Source organism: Mytilus trossulus, chromosome 11, assembly GCF_036588685.1.
Source record: "Mytilus trossulus isolate FHL-02 chromosome 11, PNRI_Mtr1.1.1.hap1, whole genome shotgun sequence".
Classification (NCBI taxonomy): Eukaryota; Metazoa; Mollusca; class Bivalvia; order Mytilida; family Mytilidae; genus Mytilus; species Mytilus trossulus.
The window spans coordinates 2,933,304-2,950,111 of NC_086383.1; positions in this window are offsets into that span (position 1 = coordinate 2,933,304).

Sequence of the window (16,808 nt, forward strand, 5' to 3'; positions counted from 1 at the left end):
GGATAGTTGGTTTCTGATAGATAGATCACGGTGGGTATGGTTGTCCTGCGAGATAACGTACTGTGCTGGTGATTTAGTCCTGACGGGTGCTGGTGGGTCCTGCTTCTGTGCTGGTGAGTTTGTTTACATTGTATCAGAACGGCAATAAAACGACTGTTTTGTTGCTTAATTTTTCTCTGATGTGTCATAAGTACCATTCAAAGTATATTACAACAATATTATATTGCAAAAGTCGTGCAAGTTCGTTAAACGGAATTGTCCTGACGCTGTGCTGGTGATAAGAAAAACGGTCCTGGTTCTGTGCTCCTATGTCCTGGTTCTGTGCTTTTATATTTTAGTTAAAAGTGGCATATATTCAAGATCATTGATGCTGTACTGTAATTGATTTATAAGCTGTTGTCTGCTTTCTTGAAATTGACATTGTTGTGAATCTGTTTACTGTTATGATGAGAGAAAAAATACCCCTATTTAAAAAAAAAAATTAAAACTAACTGTAATCTTTTTTTTTTGGTCTGTTAATGGAACCCTTCTTGCCCCCTTTTAAGATAAGAAAATATGTTTACGATTTTCGGGATTACGATCATTTTGCAAAATACTTTGTAATTTATACAATACTTATATAAAGTAGATGATGTGGTATGTTTGTTGTCAATGGACAAATTTCCATAAGAAACCAAAGGAAGTATGTGTTAACAACCATACGTCATCGTACGAACTTCAACAATAACCCATAAAATGAGGGATGGGGATAAGTTAGAGCGAGGTTACAGTGAAAGCTTGGAATAGTTTCCCGTAAGATTTTAAAGTTGTATTGTAAAAGAAAAATGTATCTTATAGCTATTAAGAATCACTTGCTGTAAGATTTTTCCAATACATTTTTTTTGTCTAAACGGTTATCAGGTGTTTTTTTTTCGAAAGTTCGATAGAACACTAAAAAAAATCACAATTTTATGAAAGGGCAGGCTAGAATATGTCAAAGAATGAAGACGAGATAACATAGAGATTACTAATAAAATTAAGATTTCTTAGCCTTTTTCATTTCAAAATAAATATTTTTGATAAAGAATTACGGGGGAGGAAGTGAACAATGTGTCCTTCTTTTCTATATATAAATATTTTTCATGAATAAAAATAAAATGTGTCTTGATTATAATTGAAAATGAGTAAATGGAAAAAATACCCAACTAAAATACACTTTTATTTTAGTATTGGTAATACCACTAAGCTTTTAAGTTTTGTGTGTCAAACACACCATCTATGTAGTAATGACTCCTTACTAAGATATTTCACTTCATTCATTTTTTTTCTGCATTTTTTTATATTGTGAATTCATAGATTATTATTTTAAAATGTAGCCTTAATTTGTATTTAAAAAAAAATGAATCTAAAGCCAGATATATCAAACATTTTTGTTTCCATCTATCCGTTTTCAGGACTTTAACAATCAACAATAACACGCCTGGAAAGTAATATGCGTACTCGGCTGTCTGTAATCGAACATTTTTAGACACCCCAGGCTCCAAAAAAAAACAAGCCGGGGTGGGGGTTCAAAGATGCAAATTAATTTCTTATATCAATATTTTATCTTTTCGTGTACGGTTTATGGGTCTGTGGCCTGTCAATTCCGAAATGTGCAAACTGCAATAGTATCAAAACAGCACAGACAATGAATAATAGAGATATAATTTTGTACATATATCAAGGGGAAACTTCTTGCAAAGCATTATTATTTATAGTTCATTATTGTATTTAGTAGAAAAAGAGAATTAAGTGAAAATAAAATCACTATTTTTGTAGAAAATTCACAGACCTTTGTACAGAGATTTTTGTTATGTTTAGCATGGGATCTACACAATGGTTCATTACCGAGTAAAAAAAAATCAAAATGTCTATCTACCTTGCACATTTCAGAAAATTCAGATCAGATAACGAAACTGATTCCAGCAACATTTATAAGCAATTTAAGATTGTGACCCTCACAGTTTCCATTCACCACAAATATTCTCGTTACAACGAATCATTTTAAATACAAAAATACGTGTTGCATGCAGCCTTTTGTTTATCTTTTAATATATATGTATACGGATAAAGTTATGAAAGGCAGCAGGGTCATCAGGGTGAGGAGTCAATGTCATCTGAAAAAAATGCTATGCATAGATCTAGAAAGCGACATATAATCATGACATTAAAAAAAATTGCTTCTTTTCAACTTTTTTCGAACAAATTGACACATAAAATGACTTATATAGTATTGTGGAATTTTTAACTTATTTTAGATAATATATATTATTATCTGATATTGAACGAAAGATGTTGCCCTTTTATGTTATTATGTAATACAAGTTCAGATCATTTGAAAACACATATTAAACAGCCAAATGGATGCACAAGAGCTAAAATAGGAGTCATAGATCTAGTTGGCATTAATTATCTGGCTAATTTTATTGATTTTGTAACATTTGTTTCAAATATGACCAACTTCTTATCCAAAATCACCAGCACCGTATCAGGACCCACCAGCACAATGACAGGACCCACCAGCACAGTATCAGGACATGAATAAATTGAGAAAATGCTAAATTTTAATAAATTGCAATGTTTTTTCACAAAATTGTTTTGTTGTGTGGATTGCGGTATAGAAAGCGGACTATATGAGCATGTTTGTTTTATTTTTTCAGTTCGAGATTTTCTGAAAATTAGCATTTTTGTGTTACGCTTACTGAAACAGTTTAAAGGGTCATTTTTTTAATGGTTTATATATGAACCCATAAGAAACGAAATTGAAAAATCTCAACTGTTTTCTTCCATTTTTTATGAGTGAAAACGTCAAAAATCATCATTTTCGTCTTTGTTTACATTTTTTCATTGATCACCAGCACCCGTCAGGACCGAATCACCAGCACAGTACGTTCTCTTGCAGGACAATCATACCCACCGTGTAGATGATAATTAAAACATAGTTGGTCTCTCGGATGGATAGTTGGTATCTGGCGGATAGTTGGTCTCTGGTGGATAGTTGATAATATTGTTGAAGGCCGTACGTTGACCTATAATTGTTTATATTTCGTTCTGTTGATCTGTGTTGGATAGTTTATCTCTGGTGGATCATTGGTCTCTTGTGGATCCATGGTCGTTGGTGGATATTTGGTTTTCTGGTTAATCATTGGTTTCTGTTGGATCCGCGGTGTATGGTATATGAATTGTCTCTGGTGGATAATATTTTATTTCTAAACGATCTCTAATGGATATTTGACGCCTCCGGGTGCAGGAATTTCTCGCTAAATTGAAGACCTGTTGGTGACCTTCTGCTGTTGTTTTTTATTTGGTCGGGTTGTGGTCTCTTTGACACATTCCCCATTTCCATTCTCAATTTTAATTTGATATCTAGTGAATAGTTAATCGCTGGTAATTGATGGTCTCAGGTGGAAAGTTGGTCTCTGAGGCAGTTGGCCTATGGTGAAAAGTTGGTCTCTGGTGGATAATTGATATCTTACCGATTTCTGTTGGATAGTTGGTCACTTGTGATCATTTGATCTCTGGTTGATGGTTGATCTCTGATATATAGTTGGTATATGGTGATAAGTTGGTTTCAGGTGAGTAGTTGTTCTCTGGTGGTTATTTGGTAACTGAACGATATAAAATCCCTGGTGGATAGTTGATCTCTGGTGGATTAGTGATTACTGATAGATAGTTGGTCTCTGGTGGACAGTTGTTCTCTGAAAGAAAGTTATTGTTTGGTGAATAGTTAGGACCTGGTGGATAGTTGTTCTCTGAACAATCCCTGGTGGATCAGTTATTTATGATAGAAAGTTGGTCACGGGTGGATAGTTTGTCTCTAGTACATTGCGGTAGATAGTTGATCTCCGGTTGATATTTGATCTCTGAACAATGCCTAGTTTTTTTCTGATAGATAGTTGGTGTCGGGTAAATAGTAAATCTCTGGTGGATAGTTGATCTCTGGTCGATAGTTTGTCTTATTGGTGATCAAAGCACAGCTTCTTATTATTATATTTATGTTTTTAATTTACCTATTACAGACACAAGAATATAATATATACCTTTATAGTGTAATTATATAGTTATATTAACGAAATATCATCGATACTGTATCAAAGGTCCTTGAAAACTGGATTGCATGTAAGGCATTTGCGGATAGACAACCAGATGTAAATTTATGATTAAAAGCTATGCCGGTTAATACAAAAGTCTCGAAATTGTTTTCGAATAGAATTTCGTTGGTAGAGTGTTTCTACCCAAAATCTGAAAAGAGAAACTGGATCAATTAACGGTTATTAATGGTACAGTGGAAATAATATGTTCTATGGATAGTAGAAACAGTAGAATACTGTGTCAGCCTACCGCTGTGACCGTCGTCGGTTGAGAAAACGAGATCAGAAAATGAGCGTGTTCATGTTATTTATGGTATCTTTCTGGAATATATTGTGTAAAGAAATCCATGTTACTGAACACCGAATCAGAATGTGCTGTTTAGTCTTAATACTCATGGTTATATGACGTAATATGAGTTGAAAGGGGAGACAACTCCTTAATGAACTAGCAAATACTTGTAATGCTTCGATATTTTATTTATAAATTTCTTGACTTTATTTCTTTATTTTTTTATAATCATTTACAGTAGTAGTTAAAGTGGGGGTTATAATCTTTTACAATCTTTTTAACACAGCGAGTACAAGTATCTCATTATCAAAAATATTGTTTCCAAAAATATTAAACATAGATAAAAGAAAAGAAATGAGAAGCTACTGCTTCACCTCCTTCGAGCTGTTCATTACAAGTTAAAATTATAGTGTCGTATGAATCTTAGACTGTGGTTTGTAATTATAGTACTAAATCGTAGTTAGTTATAAGACTTTGGTTTGTAATTATAGTGCTACATTTTGTAGATCGTAGTATGTTATAAGACTGTGGTTTGTAATTATAGTGCTAGATCGTAGTTTGTTATAAGACTGTGGTTTGTAATTATAGTGCTAAATCGTAGTTTGTCATAAGACTGTGGTTTGTAATTATAGTGCTAGATCGTAGTTTGTTATAAGACTGTGGTTTGTAATTGTAGTGCTTATCGTATTTTGTTTTAAGACTGTGGTTTGTAATTATAGTGCTTCTTGTAGTTTGTTATAAGACTGTGGTTTGTAATTATAGTGCTAGATCGTAGTTTGTTATAAGAATGTGGTTTTTAATTATAGTGCTAATAGTAATTTGTTATAAGACTGTGGTTTGTAATTATAGTGCTAGATCGTAGTTTGTTATAAAACTGTCGTTTGTAATTATAGTGCTAATCGTAGTTTGTTATAAGACTGTGGTTTGTATTGATAGTGCTAGATCGTAGTTTGTTATAAGACTGTGGTTTGTAATTATAGTGCTAGATCGTAGTTTGTTATAAGACTGTGGTTTGTAATTATAGTGCTGATCGTAGTTTGTTATAAGACTGTGGTTTGTAATTATAGTGCTAGATCGTAGTTTGTAATAAGACTGTGGTTTGTAATTATAGTGTTAAATCGTAGTTTGTTATAAGACTGTGGTGTGTAATTATAGTGCTAGGTCGTAGTTTGTTATAAGACTGTGGTTTGTAATTATAGTGCTAGATCGTAGTTTGTTATAAGACTGTGGTTTGTAATTATAGTGCTAGATCGTAGTTTGTTATAAGACTGTAGTTTTATTAATGACTTTTTATTTGATTATATTTCCTGCATTTTCCTGCATAAAAAAACATTATACCAGGCCACGTCCACTTGTATTTTTGTCCATCTGATGAGTTAAGCCCTTTTCAACTGATTGTTATAGTTCGTTCTTATATTATACTGTTATACCACTGTACCAGGTGTGCGGTATGGGCTTTGCTTATTGCTGAAGGCCGTACGGTGACCTATAGTTGTTAATGTCTGTGTCATTTTGGTCTTTTGTGGATAGTTGTCTTATTGGCAATCATACCACATCATCTTTTTTATATTATATAAGAAAAGATATACTGTAAAAGTGTTCCATTGTTGTCAAAAGATGAATGAATAGCTTGTCTTGATTCAATAACAGATAGTTGAACATTGTCATAAAACACTAATTTGTTTTTTTGAAACAGAAGTGTCTTGTAAGCGTTTTCAGTTTAAGAATGAACTCTTCTTTGAATCCAACATGTCCAAGTTGTTTGATATATTTTGTACAGTCCAGTACAAGTTTCGTAACTGCTAGTTTATTATTAAACAGAGTTCCCATGTTAGAGGAGGATAGTTTTCAGTCACAAGTTGTTTAATAGAAGTGAAGTATTATTTTCTCTCACTGCCTAGAACAGGAGACTGTGTAAGGACATGTACAAAGTAAAATCACAAAAATACTGAACTTAGAGGAAAATAAATTCGGAAAGTCCATAAGCACATGGCAAAATCAAATAACAAAACGCATCAAAAACGAATGGACAAGAACTGTCATATTCCTGACTTGGTACAGACATTTTCAAATGTAGAAAATTGGATTAAACCTGGTTTTATAGCGCTAACTCTCTCACTTTGATGACAGTCTCATCGAATTCCGTTATATTTACATTGATGCGTTATCTAAACAGACACAATAAATAAAGTAGTCAAAATATGGGTACATCAGTCATCATCGTATAACAATTTTAAAAGGAACAATTTAACAGATCACAAAAAAATCTATCTACAAACACATTCATTGATTTGTGTGTCTGACGTCAGAAAATGTTATACGTCACATAGATTTGTCGTTCAATGTGCATACAAACAATTTTAAAATTTACCTAAGCAATGTTAGCATACAGGATTAAAAAATCAAAAGTATGTAAGAATACATTTCAGAAATAGACCGAGATTTAAACTAGTCCAAAAATTATATATAGAATATAGTTAATACCACTACGCGATTGAATGATATTTACATTTGTGGTTCAACGTATATTGTAATTCATAATAGAATTATATCATTATGATAGTTTACCCCAGTCCCACTAGGCCACGATCGCACTACGATCTGTAAAAAAAAGGCATATTTTAATGATCGTGGTACGATCGTGTAGATCGCAGTAAGGTCGTACAACGGTCGTGATGAGGTCTTCAAGATCGTGAAGAGCGTGGCCAACTTTGAACATGTTCAAAACAATCGTGGTGCAGTCGTGGCAAAATTAGGTCGTAGTCGAAGCGTAGTGAGAGCGCACTAAGATCGTAGTAAGATCGCAAAGGTCGCTGTACAATCGTAGCGAGAGCGTAGCGAAAGCGTGATTCTATTCGGAGAGATTGCGGTACGATCTCACAGCGACGTTATCACAACCTTACTACGACCATCACGTTCTCACCGCGACCCAACTATGCTTCCACTACGACTTTACCACGCTGTTCACGACCATAGTACGATTCTAGCACCCCTTGCCGTCCTCATCACGCTCTTCTCACGACCTTACTACGTTCACACTACGACCATCATTTTTATTGTCATTTTCACATAAAAAATATATAAAAAAAACTCCCTAGATTTTGTTTGTCTGAATGTATTTATCCATTTTATCTAACGGCTCAACCATGCTTCTCGTTTTATATAGATTAGACCGTTGGTTTTTTTCCCGTTTAAATCATTTAACATTAGTATTTTTTGGGCCCTTTATAACGTGCTGTTCGGTGTGAGCCAAGGCTCCGTATTGAAGGCCGTACCTTGGACTATAATGGTTTACTTTAATAGAATTTTACGTTGATGGAGAGTTGTCTCATTGGCACTCATACCACATCTTCCTATATATATTGACACATCTGTGTCATCTCTGCTATCGTTCACTAAAATATCGTCATTTGAGCTTTATGGACCAGCAATAGGTTGTAATTTAGGTTTGATTGGTCGTTCCGACATCTCTTGATGACAAGTATTATACTACTTATGTGTATAGTATCAGTTTAATTGAAGTCTGGAGCTGGCATGTCAGTTAACTGCTAGGAGTCTGTTGTTATTTATGTATTATTGTCATTGTGTTTATTTTCTTTAATCACATCTTCTGACATCAGACTCGGACTTTTCTTGAACTGAATTTTAATATGGTATTGTTATGCGTTTACTTTTCTTCATTGGCTAGAGGTATCAAGTCAGGAGCCTCTGGCCTTTGTTAGTCTTGTACTATTTTTAATTTTATTTTCTTGTGTACTATTTGGAGTTTAGTATGGCGTTCATACTTTGCTCCCTCTGCCTCTACATCAACCCCTACCACCACGCTCACGTGTTCTAGTAGATTTTCGTGGCATGACGTTATTGTTTCTAGAAATCTCCGATTTAATCAGAAATAGAAGGAATGGAACTATATTGATATGAAACACGATATTGACGGTATTGCTGAGAACGTAGTAAGATCGCGGTATGAACGTAGTATAATCATGGTAAGAACGTGCTATAATCGCAGTAAGATCGTGTTGCAATCGGACAACTCGTGGTATGGTCGTAGTGAGAACGTGAAGAGCGTAGAAAGATATTTATAAGCGTAGTGAGGTCGCAGAATAAGCGCGGTGAGAACGTGGTTTAATCGTAGCGGGATCGTTGTAGAAGCGTAATTAGGACGTAGTAGCATCGTGAAAGCAACAAAAATTAACATTTGCATGCCGCTCATACCGCGATCTCACCACGATTTAGTTTTTTTTTAGATCGCGGTGAGCGTGGTGCGATCGTGGTCTAGTGGGACTGGGGCTTAAAATAGAACAATATCATACTGACGGTATCTTTTAAAGTACAGAGTTACGTTATAAGAACCAAAGAAATACAAAAAGTTGCATATAAAAAACACACCACCAAAAAATGAAAGACAATAGAAACACATTGACGAGATGTATCAGTACCGAGCCACGTCAAACGAATATCACATAAAACCATTCAACAGTACAAGTAATATTATTAATAGAACAAAGACGAATGAAAGAACTATAAAACACGTTGTTGAGATGATATACAACAAAACATCAGTACGCAGAAGCTATACATCAAGACCATCGTGTATTATTTGTGAAGTTGATACGGAATATTTATCAACAAGGTCTTGGTACCTTCCGATGAACTTTTTTTAGAAGGACGAGACGTTATTTGACATACCCCGGTTCATCAACTTTCTACTCAGACACTGATGACGTTTTACAAAGTCTGAGTAGGAGCTGCAAGCTCTGAATATCGAATAAGTTGGGAAATATATATCCCATATGCAGGTGAAGTTGGTATATTTGGTACTAAGGTAGGGGAAATTTATAATTCCAAAACTAAAATCGTCTCGTTTGTCATTGATTCTGGAACAGAGATGACAGTGTAAGTCAAATTCGAGAAATAAGTCTAAAAATGAGGCGGAGGAAGCCGTGTCTGATGTTTCTTTAATTTCTAGTGCTGGTGGGTATATCAATGGAACCCAATCAGAAAAGTTCGGATTGTTTATGGAAAGAACATCATCAATATATCTGAAAGTGAAATTAAATAATCTGGCTTCTTAAATCCTCTTGTTTTTGACAAGTGTATGGAGGAAGGAACTCCGATTCATATGAAAATAAGAAGAGGTCGGCAAGAAGAGGTGCACAGTTTGTTCCCATAGGAATGCCGACAATTTGTTGGAAAAGTCTACCCCAAAGTCAACAAATATACTGTCGATAAGAAACTCCAGCATACTGACCACTTGTTCTTCTGTGTATAATGTTTTACCTTTTTGTTTGTCACTATTAACGAAATATGCCTTATGAAATCCCAAAGAAATAAATTTATAGCGTATGCTACCATGTTTATGTTGAAAGACATTGTGGATTATTTCTTTTAGGCGATTTTTCAATTTCGCATAGGGAATGGTGGTATACAGGGTTGAAAAATCAAAGGTTTTGATATAACTAATTTCAGAAAAAGACAGATTTTAAATTGTCTAGAAGTTCTTAAGAATTTTTAAGAATCCACATACATGTATGGTTAATACCACTACGCGAGTAAACAGTTCCACAGTATTCCTGAAGACCCTTTGTCACTGCGGACAGAATTTTAGTCAATCTAATAGACAATTCTTTAGTGGAACATGTAGATGAGACAGCAATATACCGTTGTTTGTACGGAATTTTATGGAGCTTTGGTATCCAATACAAACAAGTTAAGTTCTCCGATTTGGTGTTCAATGTAATGTTTATTGAAGCCATGAAGGACATGATTTAAATTGCTAAAATCTCATCCTTGATATGATATGTCTTTGTATGTGGAATTACCTGTGTGTTTCTTTATATCCAATTCCTTTACAAGACATTCGTAGTAATACGATTTACATACAAAGACAATATTATTTGAAGCTTTGTCCGCTGGAACAACAACATACTTATCATAAATAGATGATAGACGTCTCATGGCCTCTTTGTCTCTGAAAACGGACTTTGGTCGATCGTTCACACCGTTTTTCAACTTGTGAATGCGACGTTTTATCAGAGACCTGATAGTTTTAACCCATTCTGACAAAGGGTCCACTTCAACTTCTTCTCGCTTGGCCCATGTTCTGACGTATTCCACAATGGAATCCATATTTTTTTTTAAGTTATGGTTCCAATTGATGTGTTGGGGTTCTCTAAACTTAGGACCATGAGAAATCTATGTAAGATATCCTCTATTTTCCTGTTGCATAGAAGGCATGTGGGGTCAATTGGCTGAACTTGTGTTTGTCGGCTTGCACCATGTAGGTTCCTGTCAGCGTCTTTACTTTAGTAGTGACTTTTCGCATTTCTGTCATATTCTGACCTCCTGAGTCCCATACAGGATGAGTTGATTCTGCAATGCCAAAGTTGAGGTTCAGAAGTTTTAAAGATGACATTTGGTGAGCTTCCTCTATGAGTCTGAGGGTCCAGAAGGATGAGATTTCTGTTTTTACTAATTTCTTCCATGATAGTGTTGATGGAATTGGAATGTTTTTGACAAAGATGTCTGGTAGATTGTATTTTGATAGTAATACGGCAGTTCGAAAGAAGAAGCTATTGTTGTTGTCAAAGTTCACTCCAATTTGTCTGTTAATGATTTCTTTAATTTTATTGTTGGAGCAGGTTGTAAGGGAATGTAGACATTTCCTCTTGTGAATTTCTGCTTCTACAGGGAGAAAACCAAGAAGTAAGTATATCGCCGGTTTTGATGTTCTCGTGGCAAGAGCTTGTATTGCACGCAATTAACATTAACATTAACTTAAAATGTGTATTAAACTACATCCCTTAGAGAAAACACAGATATGTATACATTGATACCTTAAAACTAAAGACAGAAGAGCAATCAACTTTTACAGGTTTTGTTAAACAGACTGGAAATCAGAAATATCATATAAATGATCCTAAGCAAAAAGAGGCTACAGATGCATTAATTCAGTCTATTACCGGTGATTTATTTCCCTTTGCTACAGTTGAAAGACAAAACTTTAGGAGCTTTGTTGAAAAACTTGATCCAAAATTTAACCTTCCAAGCAGAAAACAATTATCCTCTAAACTTATTCATACTTAAACCAAGGAAGTACGTCAATTATTGCACGACAATCTTAAAAAAGCTGGTCACATCTGTCTCACTGTTGACCTATGGTCTAACAGGTCAATGAAAGGCTTTCTTGGCATAACAGCTCATTATAAATTCAACTGAGAAATGACATCTGCAATGATTGCTTGTAAATGGTTCAAAGGTAGACATACTGCTGAGAATATCTTACATGAGTATGAAGCATAACATCTTTTGATAAGTATTCAGGTCTGATAAAACGCGAATGAAGGATGACACATTTGAAACCCTAATGATGCTGAAATGCAACAGTCCTCATTATCATATTGAATATACTTTTTACATAATTATATACTTATATTCATTGCATGGAACAGTTACTGAATATGCTTTTGTGACTTTATTTTGTTATTCAAAATGTTTGAATTTTCTTTTCACTTGATATAAATAAAATTTACAAATGTAATGTGTCATTCAATGCGCTACTTTGCAAAAGTAATTGTAATGTAATGCATTACTTTGATAAATTCATGTAATGGTAATTGTAATATAATGCATGGTTTTGTCAAAGTAATTGTATTGTTATACATTACATTGCAATGTTATTCGCCCCATGCCTGCCGTTAACTGGACATAAGTCAGTAGCATCCCTTTCTTTGTACCAGCGGGTTGATAATGATGATAAGATACGTATATGACAGACGTTAACAGAAAGTATCACGGAACCTTTAACTCTTGGCGAAACATCATCGAAGCTTGTTGTCCAGTTGTACAAAGCCTTTTAAAACTTAATTCGACAATTGGCCCTTATTCTACATTTCTGCCTCTATCTTATACTACAACAGGAAGCACCGCTGTCATGAGTATACAGAACGTACGTAGTTGCGTTACATATAACGTTGGAAAATACTGTATATAATCTGCCAAGGAATACAACGCGCTGCATTTGTCATTAAGCGGACCTTTGTCATACGCTTCTTTTAAACAAAAACATTTAAGTTCAAACCAACAAGGAAACTACACAATCATTTAATGAATCATTGCAAGGTGTCAATCTATAAATAAAATGAACTGTTTAATGGTTTTACAGAAATTTCCGTAAATATAAATCGTACTACATTCTTCCCACAAGTTTTCAACAACTGTCAGTTACTTTTGGTTATAAAAAAAAGACTTCATTTTTAGAGGACGAATATATTTGATTTGGTTATTATACAAAATTGTATTTAGAGTTTAGTTTAACAGTGCTTTTTTTTATCTCTATTAGCAATTCTGATTTAAAATTAAATATGACAGAGAAATATATTAAATATATTTTATTCTAATTCCTCTAGATTAATAACGCCCCGTATTGCATGTATACATGATGTCAACTAGTGGAATTTTCCATACGCGGATCAGTTGTTTTATCTAGGGCAATACACTAAGGTTATCACATGGCAGCGTGTTCCTTTGATTTTTTTTTTATATAGCACACATAATTTAAGGTCACCAGGTTATTTAGCGATTGCTGGTTGGCTACAGGCACATGTTTTGTAAGATTTTGTTTTTGCAATTCCGATGTTTTTTGTACGGTGGACATGAATATTTATAAGCAGATGGCAAGGCTGCTAGTAGAATTTAAGTTAACAGCTGCATAACCGCGCAATAGTTTTCGAAATGCGCATTTGGTGCAGTAGAATTAGAACCTTTATTTTGATCAATACAAGGGTTTGCTGTATCATTGATATCAACTTATAATTTTTCCATTGAAAGCCTTATTTACTGCTAGTGATTTCAAAGGAACACAGACGATATTTACTTTCTGGGCAGTTGAAAAAGAACTTATCGCTTCCGAATCGGTAATAAATAAAAAAGAGTTTGAATTTGTTAAAAAAAGTGAAAATGTGTCCATCTGTTGAAAAACAATTCAAACCAATATTAAAAGCAATAACTCCCTCTCCCTTGAATTTAAATGGTTCTTCTATTAAACTTAAGGAATGGCTTGTGGCTTGGTTTCACGTATTTGCATATGAAAATATTTTGTTTTATAAATCTTAAAGTTGTTTAGAGTGAGTCAGCCTGTTCTAATACATCCAATCAATAACTTAAAACTGCACAATAACGTACACGTGACGGAGTCAACAGTTATTAGTTTCTCCAATCAATAACTTTAAACTGCACAATAACGTACATGTGACGGAGTCAACAGTTATTAGTTTCTCCAATCAATAACTTTAAACTGCACAATAACGTACATGTGACGGAGTCAACAGTTATTAGTTTCTCCAAAAGTGCTTCTACTTGGAAATACAAAATTCTAGTTTTTGACAAGGAGTTTTACTTATATAATAGTTATTGTAAAACTGGTCATTACATGGCATTTTTCATATCGCATGTATTATCAGCCCTAGGTTCAATGTCAGCCCAAGAGCCGCATGGCTGATATTGACCGAGGGCTGATAATACATGCGATATGAAAAATGACATGTTATGATCTTTTTATCATATGCTTCATCAGTAGAGAAAAATAACAGATTCATATATTGATCCTTTTACGTGGTTCCCGAAAAGAGATTGAAAAAGTAAAATGTTCACGGATGTCGGACCCAAAATTAGATACATTCAATATGAAAGCTTTCTATCATTTACCTCAACGGAGAGAAAAAACACATTTTAATATGGACAAATAGGCAAAAATAAATTCAACAATATACGTAATGAACATTGTTTGGAAAAGTCAACTTTTTTAAAGTAACTTTCTAACTTTTATGTTTCAGAAGAATTTAAAAAATGCATTTATTTAATGTTGGTTTTTTAAATTTTTTTTTTTTTTTTTATTATTTTACAGAATATACTTTTCAGTATTCAAATAATTGTTTTGTACACTTCTTTTTAATGTTTTTCACTGAAAACATAGCATTGAGGTGTAATTTCCGGATTTGGCGAGTATCACCGGAATGCCATGTCATAACGTTACGGAAAGGCATGTGATAACAATCGAAGCATGTGATTAACTTTTCATATCAGCCCGCTAAGCACCAATTCGAAAAATATGGAAAAAACTTTAATGTTATTTAGTCTAAGTATATGATAAAGGTTGTTATTTGGTGTAGTAGATATTGACGGTTGTTATTTGGTGTAGTAGATATTGACGGTTGTTATTTGGTGTAGTAGATATTGACGGTTGTTATTTGGGGTACTTGGTATTGACGGTTGTCATCTGGTGTAGTAGGTTTTGACGGTTGTCATCTGGTGTAGTAGGTATTGACGGTTGTCATTTGGTGTAGTTAGTAGGCATTGACGATTACTATTAGGTGTAGTAGTTATTGACGGTTGTCATCTGGTGTAGTAGGTATTGACGGTTGTCATCTGGTGTAGTAGGCATTGACGGTTGTCATTTGGTGTAGTTAGTAGGTATTGACGTTTACTATTAGGTGTAGTAGGTATTGGCGGTTGTTATTTGGTGTAGTAGTTAGTGACGTTTATTATATAATTAAGTAGTAAATACAGATAAATTGTATGTGTAATAGAATCATTTGCTAGCGTGCTGTATCAGCCACCCCTGACGATATCGATATCAGCACGGTTGCAAATGCTTTATCACACCTTTAATCTGTATGACGTCACATTAACGATTGCAGTCACTGTTGCAAAGGCTTTATCAAACCCCTTATCTGTATGACGTCATGTCAAACCTATAATCTGTATGACGTCATTTCACATAAAAAATCTACGTGAGGTATATGTATATAATAAGGTGTATATGATATGGCTTTTTCAATATCACACACCGTATCAACCCTCAACCAGAGCTCTTGGGATTACATTGGTGTCTCGGATTGATACGGATGTGATATTGAAAAGCCATATGATATTCTCTATCTACTGTAAGGTGTAGTAGATTTAGACGTTTACTATAAGGTGTAGTAGGTATTGGCGTTTACAGTCACTTTACTATTATGTCTAGTAGGTATTGACGTTTACTATTAGGTTTAATATATACAGTCCGCCAAAAGTTAAGCACCACTCATTTTTATTGCATCGATTTTTTTTCAAATTCAAAAAATCCATTATTCCTCGAAAAAAAGAAAACAATCATATGGCAATTTTGCTAATGTATATCATAAACAAACCACACAGGGAATATTGGTCACTTATGAAGGTTTTATGCATGTAGGTTTTTGGTTCATAGAAAGAGTGTAAATTACACAATTTAGAAACGGAATTTAAGTTTCACTGTGATTTTATTGTATAGTTTTTAATTCTAAAAACGCATAATTATATGCGAAGTTCGTTTTCTTCGACATTTCGTAATTCTCTACTATCTATAGTATATGTTCAGTGAGTACTTCTTAGTAACTTTGTAATCATTATTTGATATATTTTCGATTAGTTAATTAAATTATTGGCCCTTTTCATGTGAATCCTTTTGATCATGGTATTATTTTATCTCCATTGAATACGGTTCCTAAAAAGGATTCAACGGAAAGAAGGATCATTCTAGACCTAAGTTCGGCTGGTGGAACTGGTTTAAATGAATTTATAGATAATTATTTAGGTGAACCAGTATCTTTAACATATCCAAGAGTAGATGATTTAGTTTTGTTAACAAAGAAAAAGGGAAGTGGATCTCATCTTTTCAAACGGGATCTTGCCCGGGCTTACAGACAAATTCCAATTGATATTGGAGATACCTTTTTAGTAGGATTTGCTTGGAATGGACATATATTTTTTGATATTGTGCTGTCTATGGGCTTAAGATCAGCTGCACAAATATGTCGAAGATTGACAAACGTTATTGCTTATATTTATAGCTCTTTAGGGTTTGATATCATAAACTATTTAGATGACTTTGCCGGGGTAGAAAGTCCAGAATTGTCTGCAAAAGCCTTTTTAGAATTACAAAATGTGTTAGCTTCTTGTGGAATTGAAGAGTCCGAACATAAAGCTGTGGGTTCTTCAACTAGAATGGAGTTTTTAGGAATTATTTGTGACTCAGTTAAAATGACTTTAGAAATTTCTATTGAAAGATTAACAGAGATAGATTTAATTTTATTGGAGTGGGTAGGAAAAGAATTCGCCTCTAAGCGTGAAATTCAATCGCTTGTTGGAAAACTGAATTTTGTCGGACGAGTTTTTATTTCTCGAATACTTAATTGGTTAAGATATATTTATCAAGATATAAAAAAAAGAGCGAGGTGCCTGAACTTGTTAAAAAAGACATCTTATGGTGGAAAAAGTTTTTACCTTTATATAATGGTGTATCAATGATGTTAATAGAGAAATGGTCGAAACCAGATGAAATATGCTCTTCGGATGCATGCATGACAGGTTGTGGTGGCATGTTCAAAGAA